This window comes from Pelophylax lessonae (assembly GCF_965119305.1).
Source record: "Pelophylax lessonae genome assembly, chromosome: 6".
In the NCBI taxonomy this organism is placed as follows: Eukaryota; Metazoa; Chordata; class Amphibia; order Anura; family Ranidae; genus Pelophylax; species Pelophylax lessonae.
The window spans coordinates 33203089-33212362 of NC_138773.1; positions in this window are offsets into that span (position 1 = coordinate 33203089).

Here is a 9274-nt window from a genome sequence, read left to right on the forward strand (position 1 = left end):
GGTGCTGGGGATGCAGTGAGAGGCAGTCTCAGTCTCCTGGTCTTTTGGCTCAGCTGCTCTCAATGTTTTACACCTGCATGAAGCAGCTCTCAATGTTTTACACCTGCATGAAGCAGCTCTCAATGTTTTACACCTGCATGAATCCGCCTGCAAACTGGGGGTTCTGGGGTGTGCAGGCTGAGTGGATTGTTAAAATAAACAATAAAACAATGCCAATGTTTTTGTGACCCACCCCCCTTGGCCTGCGCCCCTGGCGGTTGCCTGTCATGCCAACCCCTTGCTATGCCCGTTTACCTAAAGGGTCAATTATGGTTTAGCTTATAATTTTGTTACATGATTACATTTTAGCAGACAATATATTGTGAAATGCCATACCTGAGTAAAACTCTCCTCCAGGAAATCCTCATCCTGGCTTGGATCTACCGACACTGAGCCCTCTGCCGATGTAGAAGGCAGTGTAGAAATTGACGGCCTGGATTCCAAGGTGTCTGCCAGGAACCGCATGTTATCATAGTACCACAGCCGTGGTACATGTACATTCCGTGCCCCTGCTCCAGACTGGGTGGACTCCTCTATTTTTTTTAACTCCCGCCTGTAGGCAGTACGAATACTGTTTATTTTTTTGCGTATATACTCAAAATTTGCCCCAGGATAGACGGGCTTGTAGAAGGCCACCAAATGTTCCATGGCCTGTTTTCGGAGTTTTCGATTTTTATAATCCGCGGACTTCACTTGCCACAAACACGGCAGTTGCCTGAACTCATCAATAAAACTTATTAAAAAGTTGTGGGTGGTGAAATTGTCCACCATATTGCAGGACAGTATATGCCTGCAAGACACAAAACAACACAAAACATATTAAAATAGCATGTATTTTGGCACATAATAAAGATATTCCTAATAAAAGCTGTATAGGGCCCAAAACACACACTTTCTATTAAAAGAGTCGTACCTTTGTTTGTGGGGAAAAGTCGTGATTCGCCGCTCGATCGTGCTCCAACTCTCGATATGTCCGCTAGCGAATCGTCGGCCGAACGATCTGGCGTCCTTTAAATACAGCGCAGGCGTCAACTCCTCCTCCAGTGGCGGGCTTGTGCAGGGGTGTGTACGTGCCGAAGATCAGGCCTACATGCGACACTCACACCTGAGGCAGTGGAATAATAATTGTTTAATTAGGAACCATGTCTCAACAATCTGGGAGCTCAATTAGTGGGGGCCGAAGTGATTGGGCCACCCGAAAATCAAGGGCTACACCCATGTCAAAGCCAGAAATGGTGGAGATGGTCTCCATTTTAGAAAAAATGGATTACGATGGAAAGTTGGCAAATTACGAGCGGCCCAATGCCAGGAAAGATGGCATCATGGACAAGGTGGTGGCCTGTTTGGTCAGAAAATTCGGTGTCGAGCGATCGAAAGATCAGATTAGGAAACGATGGTCTGACCTCAAACACCGTGAGCAGGATCAGCTTTCCCAAATCCATCGGATTTTGAAAAAAAGTAAGTTTTATTTTTTCTTTATTTTTTTAATCATGCAATATGTTTTTTATAATTTTGTGTATGTTGTATTAACATGTCTAGATTATAATGTCTATGTAAAAAGTTAGATTACTCATTTTAGTTGTCATGTCGTGATTTGATCGATCTATTGTTGATGTTTTAGTATATGACATTAAAAGTCAGGAAGCCATAGTGAAAAATATATGTATTGTGTTGCAACGAACGTTCTTTCCTGCACGAATCTTCTCAGCAAACATTCCTATTAATCACAGATTATTATTCAAACCTTTAAATAGGAGAAAAACGTAAACTCCGTGCCAAACAGTGGGAAAGGAGGAGGAGAGGTTTGGCAGCTCCATCTGCAGTGGAGGAAGAAGAGGAGGACATGGGCACAGAAGGTGGCACAGATTCCACTAAAGGTAATTGGTTCCTATGCACTGTCAAACATTAATGTACCATATTTTTCGTAGATAACCATGTACATGTCTTCATATTTGTTACTAAAAGAGCTATCAAGCAGGGCACCATGTCCTAACAAATGTACCTCTTGTGACTTTTATGATATGGCCAATGTTTTGTATTATGTAGATGAAGACATTATGCCGGAAATAATCCTGGTGGAGCCTACAAGTGACCAGACACCAGAGCAACAAGAAGGTTGGTAGTCACAGATTTTTGTGTAGTGGGATCATAGAAATATGTGTATTTGCAATGATTGTTTAACCTTATATTCTTGTATTCCCTTACAAATTTACATTGCAGATGTTGCATCATGCCAGGATGTGGCATCCCCAGCCAGGTCAGAAGCCCGATCTCCTGGCAACGTGCCAAGCAGCATGGAAGCCAGTTCAGAAACTGTGGAGGAACCAGGACCAAGTGTCCAAGAGCCAATTGTGTGCCCACGTAGGTTTTTTCAGAATGATTTTTATCAGTGTTATTTTTAGCCTCCAATTTACAACACTAGTTCCCTATGGGAGCCTCTTTATTTGAATGGAAGTCGCACCGTAAGTCGGATCAGGATGCTCTGACTTGCGGGGCCACTTGCGTTGTGAAGATTTTTGAGGGGGAACTACACCAAAAAATTGAAGAACCCACCGTGGGTGTCCCCCCAAGTTCACAACCAGGCCTTTTGTGTGTGGTATTGAGTTTGAGGGTATGCCCACAACAAAAAGACAGCGTGGGTTACCCCCAAAACCCCTACCAGACCCTTATACAAGCATGCAGCTTGTCAGGCCAGGAAAGAGAACGAGCAAGCGGACCAAACACCCCCTGGACCACAGCAGGACACATGCCCTCAACATGGGGGGGTTTTGTTGCTTTGGGCCAGGGGGCCTCTGCACCGCACACCCAAAAGCACCTTACTCCCATGTAGAGGAGGACAAGAGCCTCATCCCCACAACCCTGTCTGGTGGTTTTGGGGGGTCATGCGGCCAGGGGGTTCCTAGGACTTTGGAAGCAACCTTTAACAAAGGGTGGCCCCCAGATCCCAGACCCCAATCACTATGTGAATGGGTATGGGGTACATAGTACCCCTACACATTAACCACATAAATGGAAGTGTATGTGAATAACGACAGGAGACGTTTATGAAATGTTCTTAAAGATCTTCATCCGGTCTTCTCCACTCTGCTCTTTGGATCTTCTCCTCTCCAGTCTTCTGCTGTCCAATCTTCTGCTCTTATGTTGTCTGCTCTTTTGCCCTAGGCTCTTCTTCTTCCTCCTGTCCTCCTCCAATGCTGTTGCCGTGCATTCTGCCCGTCTCTGGTCTCTGCATCTTAATATATATACATTACAACCATGCCCTCACAATGACGTCATCATGCGTTCACACCCCTAATGAATATATAGTAAGCTCAGGAGACCGGCAGAATCATCAGCAACAGCATTGGAAGAGGTCAGGAGGAAGATGAAGAGCCTAGGGCAAAAGAGCATAAGAACAGGGTAGGTATTAACTCGAGAGGAATTTAAAGATTACCTGCACACCAAATGTTTCTATATTATGACCTCATGTAGGTGATTCACATTGACTCCGTTGTATTTTATTTTCCAGATCATGTATTACACACTTGCACATTGGCCAAATTGACCCGTGAGGCTCTTCAATGCTGCTCAGACCTCGAGCAAATAAAAGAGACTGCAACGGCATTGCAAGGAAAGATGCGTGATTTTGTGGACATGCTTGCCAAATTTTAAAAATAATTATTATAAAATTTTTTACAGTTTGTATTGGGATGTTCCCATTTTTATATAATATTTTAGGCCAGTTTTATGACACTCAGATGTTAAAGAGTGTACCCAAGTTTGGGAAAAGCACTTTCCAACACCCTAACCCTAACCCTAACCCTAACCCTAACCCTAACCCTAACCCTAACCCTAACCCTAACCCTAACCCTGTGAATGTTTGATACTAAAACATTTTTACATTCAACAATGTGTGTTCAATTCTTTATTAGACTTTCGTTGGGGGGTCGAGGTCTAAAGCTGTGTAAAGAAGCACTAAATGTATGATGGCTGTCCTATTCACATACTTACATGTTAATGAAAGCATTTTGGACACTGCCATATGCAAGTTGCTGGAGGTGTCAATGAAATGTTAAAGATACCCCCAGTTTTAACGCATATCACAGTGCGATCTGACATTTCACACAGGATCGGAGCACACAAGTTTGAACGACTGTGCGATCCTATCCTGATGCGGCTGAATAAATGCATCATGTGCGACTTTTGTGCGAGTGCAGTGCGAATTGAGCCATACAAACTGTATAGCTGATTTTCGCATGAACATCTGATCGCATGTAATAAAGGAGCAGTGCGCTACGATATTACATGCCATCAGATGTGCAGTGTGAATTGAGACATACACTTTGTATGGCTACATTCGCACTGAACACGCATACAAGTCGCACATGACCCTTTATTTCTGATGTATCTGGATTGGATCGCACAGTGCTTAACACTTGTGGAATACAATCCTGTGGAAAAAGTAAGTGGCGGGTCACCCTTATGCAATGCTGGAAGGCTGCAAAGTCGCAGACTTCCCGCATCGCATAAGTGTGACTCAACACTCAAGGTACTAGCAGTCCTAGGATTCAATATGGCATTGATATTGCCAGTAGCAATCAGTGTAGGGAGATCAGTGTAATCTATAGTGTATTGCTTGTTCGTTGCTCTAGTTCACTTTCCATTACCTGTATATATATAACACTTTGAGATGAACAATGATCAAGTTTCACATAACACTGACATATCCTAACATTGGTGGGCAGTGAGAAGGATGTCATAAATGAACACAACATAACAGGTGTAGGTACTTTGTTAATACCCTAATGTATTATCTGAAATATATAGTATGGGCAACTTCTGGACAATGAACACCAATATAAGGTGACATTAGATGAACCTTGGGTGTGACCTAGTTCTCAATGTGACAGGGTTTGTGTACATTTTGTGGGGTGCAGAAGGCCCTTGTATTTACACCACTGGCTAAAAAATAACACATGGCCATCATCACTTTGGATCAGCTGGTGAGAGACTACAGTCAAGAAACACACTGATGAATGTATTAACCCTTCCAAAGTCACACATATATAACACATGATTAACCCAAATAATTGTGTTTGGCATATGTGCCCAAATGATTATAATCCACAATACAGAATCATTGCAATTTTTGTTTAATGTGTTGAAAAATAATATATCTCTGACATTTATCTTGTGTGTCCAATCTTTAACAAGATTAATGTGTTTGTGACAGTGATTGCTGCCAGGACACAGCTCCTCTCCCCACGAAATAGTCCAGATATTCCTGGCGGATCTGACGGGCCCTGTGTGATGCCAATGCTGACCGTCCAACTTCCATTGACGTCATGGACTCCACTTGGTTAGAAGGTTGGGCCTCTCCACTTGTACCTGGCATAGCAGGGTCAGTATCCAGTTGCTGCAAGACATAATTTTGTGCATTCCTGCGTAGGAAGTTGTGCAAAATGCAGCAACACAAGACCACATTATCCACTTTGTACAGTGCCAGGTTTATGGACGTCAGGAATATCCGGAACCGGTTGGCCATTATCCCGAAGGCATTCTCCACAACTCTGCGAGCTCTGGACAACCGGTAGTTGTAAATCCTTTGGTCTGGGGTGAGGTTCCTCTGAGGGTAGGGCTTCATGAGATGCTCCCCAAGCGCAAAAGCCTCATCTGCGATAAACACAAAGCTCATACCCTCAACAGTTTGCTCCCTGGATGGCAGGTTCAGAGTGCCGTTCTTTAGACGACGAGCGAACTCCGTCTGATCAATAACTCCCCCATCCGAATTGCGGCCATTTTTGCCAATATCCAAAAAAATAAACTCATAGTTTGCATTAACTATGGCTAGCATGACTATACTAAAAAAACCTTTATAATTATAATAAAATGTGCCGGAATTCGGAGGGGGGACAATGCGGACGTGCTTCCCATCAATAGCACCCCCACAATTGGGAAAATTCCACTTCTCCAGAAATTGATCAGAAATCTCCAGCCATTGCTCTGCGTTTGAAGGAAACTGTGGGGAAAAAATAAAAAAAAAAAAAAAAAAATTAGTGCTTGAGCACATCACATTATTAATTACACACACAGTTGTCTGTTAAATGCTTATGCAACTTGCTAAAAAAATATACAACAGGAAGGCAAAGGTTTGGATATGGGGATGTAACATCTACATACATTTATTTTCAACCTCCTATTGTTCTTATATTGTAAAGGGCCATACACACTAGAAGATTCTCTGAAGACTTTTTCGTGCAGATTTAACTTTTCTATGTAGTGCAAGGGCCTACCAGATTGCATAGGATTTGAAAGTGTTTGTTGGACCTCATATTATTTGGTTTTGGTAAATCGGAAGGATAAATTGTTCTGACAATCTTCTAGTGTGTATGGCCCATTATACTCACCAGCTAGAGCTGAGATTTACAAACTACGGCCCTCCAGCTGTTGCAGAACTACACATCCCATGAGGCCTTGTAATTCTCTCACATTCACAGACATGACTAGGCATGATGGAAATTGAAGTTCGTGAACAACTGGTGGGCCATAGTTTGAAGACCTCTGAACTTGAGCTTTGGTATATGCTGACTTTGAGATTTAGCATGTGGGTGGGGGGATGGGTAAGTAAAACTGGGCATTTATACATCAATTAGGGCTTGTGGTCAGTGAAGGTTTTAACATCATTACATAAACATACAGAATCATAGGTGGGAATGGATGGACTGATGTATTTTAGATAAATCATTAACTAGGTACTAAAACATTGGCCAAGGAATAATTGTTTGAGGGAAAGCAATAAAATGACCCAAATTCAAAATACTGTTAACAGGCAATGCGTTTAGGGACACATAGGAGAGAATGGTGGGGTGGTTAGTGGGTAATTTTACAAATGGTTAAAGATAATCTACATCTTTACTACTATGTGCATGCGGACAGAGGGTAGTTTACAAATAATGGCCTGTGTCAATTGCTGTACATCCAAAAACATCATAATTCAGGTGAAACTAGTAATACATGTAATGTAAAAAATAAAACATACCTTGATATAGTCCTTCTGCAAGACCTTGATGATGGCAGAGCAGGTCTCAGGGATGATGACTCCAAGTGCTTGGGGGGAGATGCCTGTGGTGAACTTCAGATCCTGCAGGCTTCTCCCTGTTGCAAGATACCTCAACGTCGCAATTAACCTTTGCTCAGGAGTAATTGCAAGCCGCATACAAGTATCCTGCTTCAGAATATAGGGGGACACCAGGGCAAGAAGACGGTAAAAGATGGGATCCGTCATCCTCAAATAATTCCTGAAGTCATCAGGATTATTTTCCTGGAGCTCCCTCAGCAAGGACATATGAGAAAATTGATCACGGTTAAGCAACCAATTTTTCGTCCAGGAGGTCCGCTTCTTCTTCCTATTGCTCGTACGTCGTCTCAGAGCCAAAACTCCAACACTAACGACAGCAACGGACGAATTCACGGTCGCCATAATAAATTCTCGAACGATGTCTCGGAAAATAGCGAAATGTCGTCAACCAAACAAATGCTACCGAAATCAGCGCGAGATGCCCAGAAGGGTCACGGCCAAACACTCACTTCCTCTTTTGTAGCGGCGAACGTGCGTGGAACGTACTGACGTCATTTTCTGTCGGAAGACAAATGTCCTGGGCAAGTTTGGAGCACTTTTCAACAGACAAACAACAAACACACCAGCCGCGAACATTTGTAGGACGTTCCGTCGGCCGACGATCGGTACGTGTGTACGGGGCTTGAGGGGCAGAATCTGATTAGAGTCGCAGGCATCCAGTACCATCTTATTAGCAACTTATAATTATTTTCTTGCGCTCTGGTCTCTACCAAGCTGGAGTGTGCCATACGATAAAAGTGCTGACGTTGTGCAAGAGAGAACTCGCATTTTAGGTCTTGCTCCCACTCTCTAATAAAATATGGTTTAGGGGTGGGCTTTTGGCTGCATCTAATGCCTCGTTTCCACTGAGCGGAACGGTTCGGGTCGGTACAGTTTGGGAGGGTTAGAATGGTCCGGTCTATTCAGATGAGCGTTTCCACTGCAAGTCGGGCCACCAGGGACCATGCAGGGTTTACACCAAATGAGGTGTTTGTTTTGCTCTTTCATTTGACGTGAGCATTGAAGTTTTCCTGTCCGCCAATCAGTGGAATCTATCGTGTGACGCCAGTAGCTCCGCCCTAACCGTACCGTACCATTTCCTATGGCCCTACATCTGAAGCAGGACCAGGAATGGTGCGGTTTGGTTCAGTTGTATGGGCCACTTTCATAATGGAAACACCCAAAATAGCGTACCGTACCGAACCGACCCGAACCGATCCGCTCAGTGGAAACGAGGCATAATAGTTTATACAGGGCCGAGATCGCGTGTGGCCATGGGTTGCATGCCGCCCAGATCCGCTAAAAATCCGTGAGATCGGGTCTGATCTGAGCCCCATGCCGTGTGGAAGCTATGAAATTCGTCAGCGGGCGATGTCTCCAAACATCAAAGGGGAAATTGTCATACCGTTCCCTTAGGGCAGGGGTGGGGAACCTTTTTTCTGCCAAGGGCCATTTGGATTTTTGTAACAGCATTCGAGGGCCGTACAAAATGTATGCATAAATGTAATAGGCATTGCTTTGTGGCAAAAAACGCTGTAAAAATTGCGTGACTTTGAGGTCACAAAAGTGTTAAAGGGGCCTTCAGAAATCAAGGTATAGTGTGCCCCCTTTCAATGCAGAGTGACCGCAGCGTGCCCCCATTCAATGCAGACTAACCACAGCGTGCCCCCTTTCAATGCAGACTGACCACAGCGTGCCCCCTTTCAATGCAGACTGACCACAGCGTGCCCCCTTTTTATGCAGACTGACCACAGCGTGCCCCCTTTTAATGCAGACTGACCACATCATGCCCCCTTTTAATGCAGACTGACCACAGCGTGCTCCCTTTCAATGCAGACCACAGCGTGCCCCCTTTCAATGCAGACTGACCACAGCGTGCCCCCTTTCAATGCAGACTAACCACAGCGTGCCCCCTTTCAATGCAGACTGACCACAGTGTGCCCCCTATTAATGCAGACTGACCACAGCGTGCCCCCTTTCAATGCAGACTGACCACAGTGTGCCCCTTTCAATGCAGACTAACCACAGCGTGCCCCCTTTTAATGCAGACTGACCACAGCGTGCCCCCTTTCAATGCAGACTGACCACAGCGTGCCCCCGTTTAATGCAGACTGACCACAGTGTGCCCCCGTTTAATGC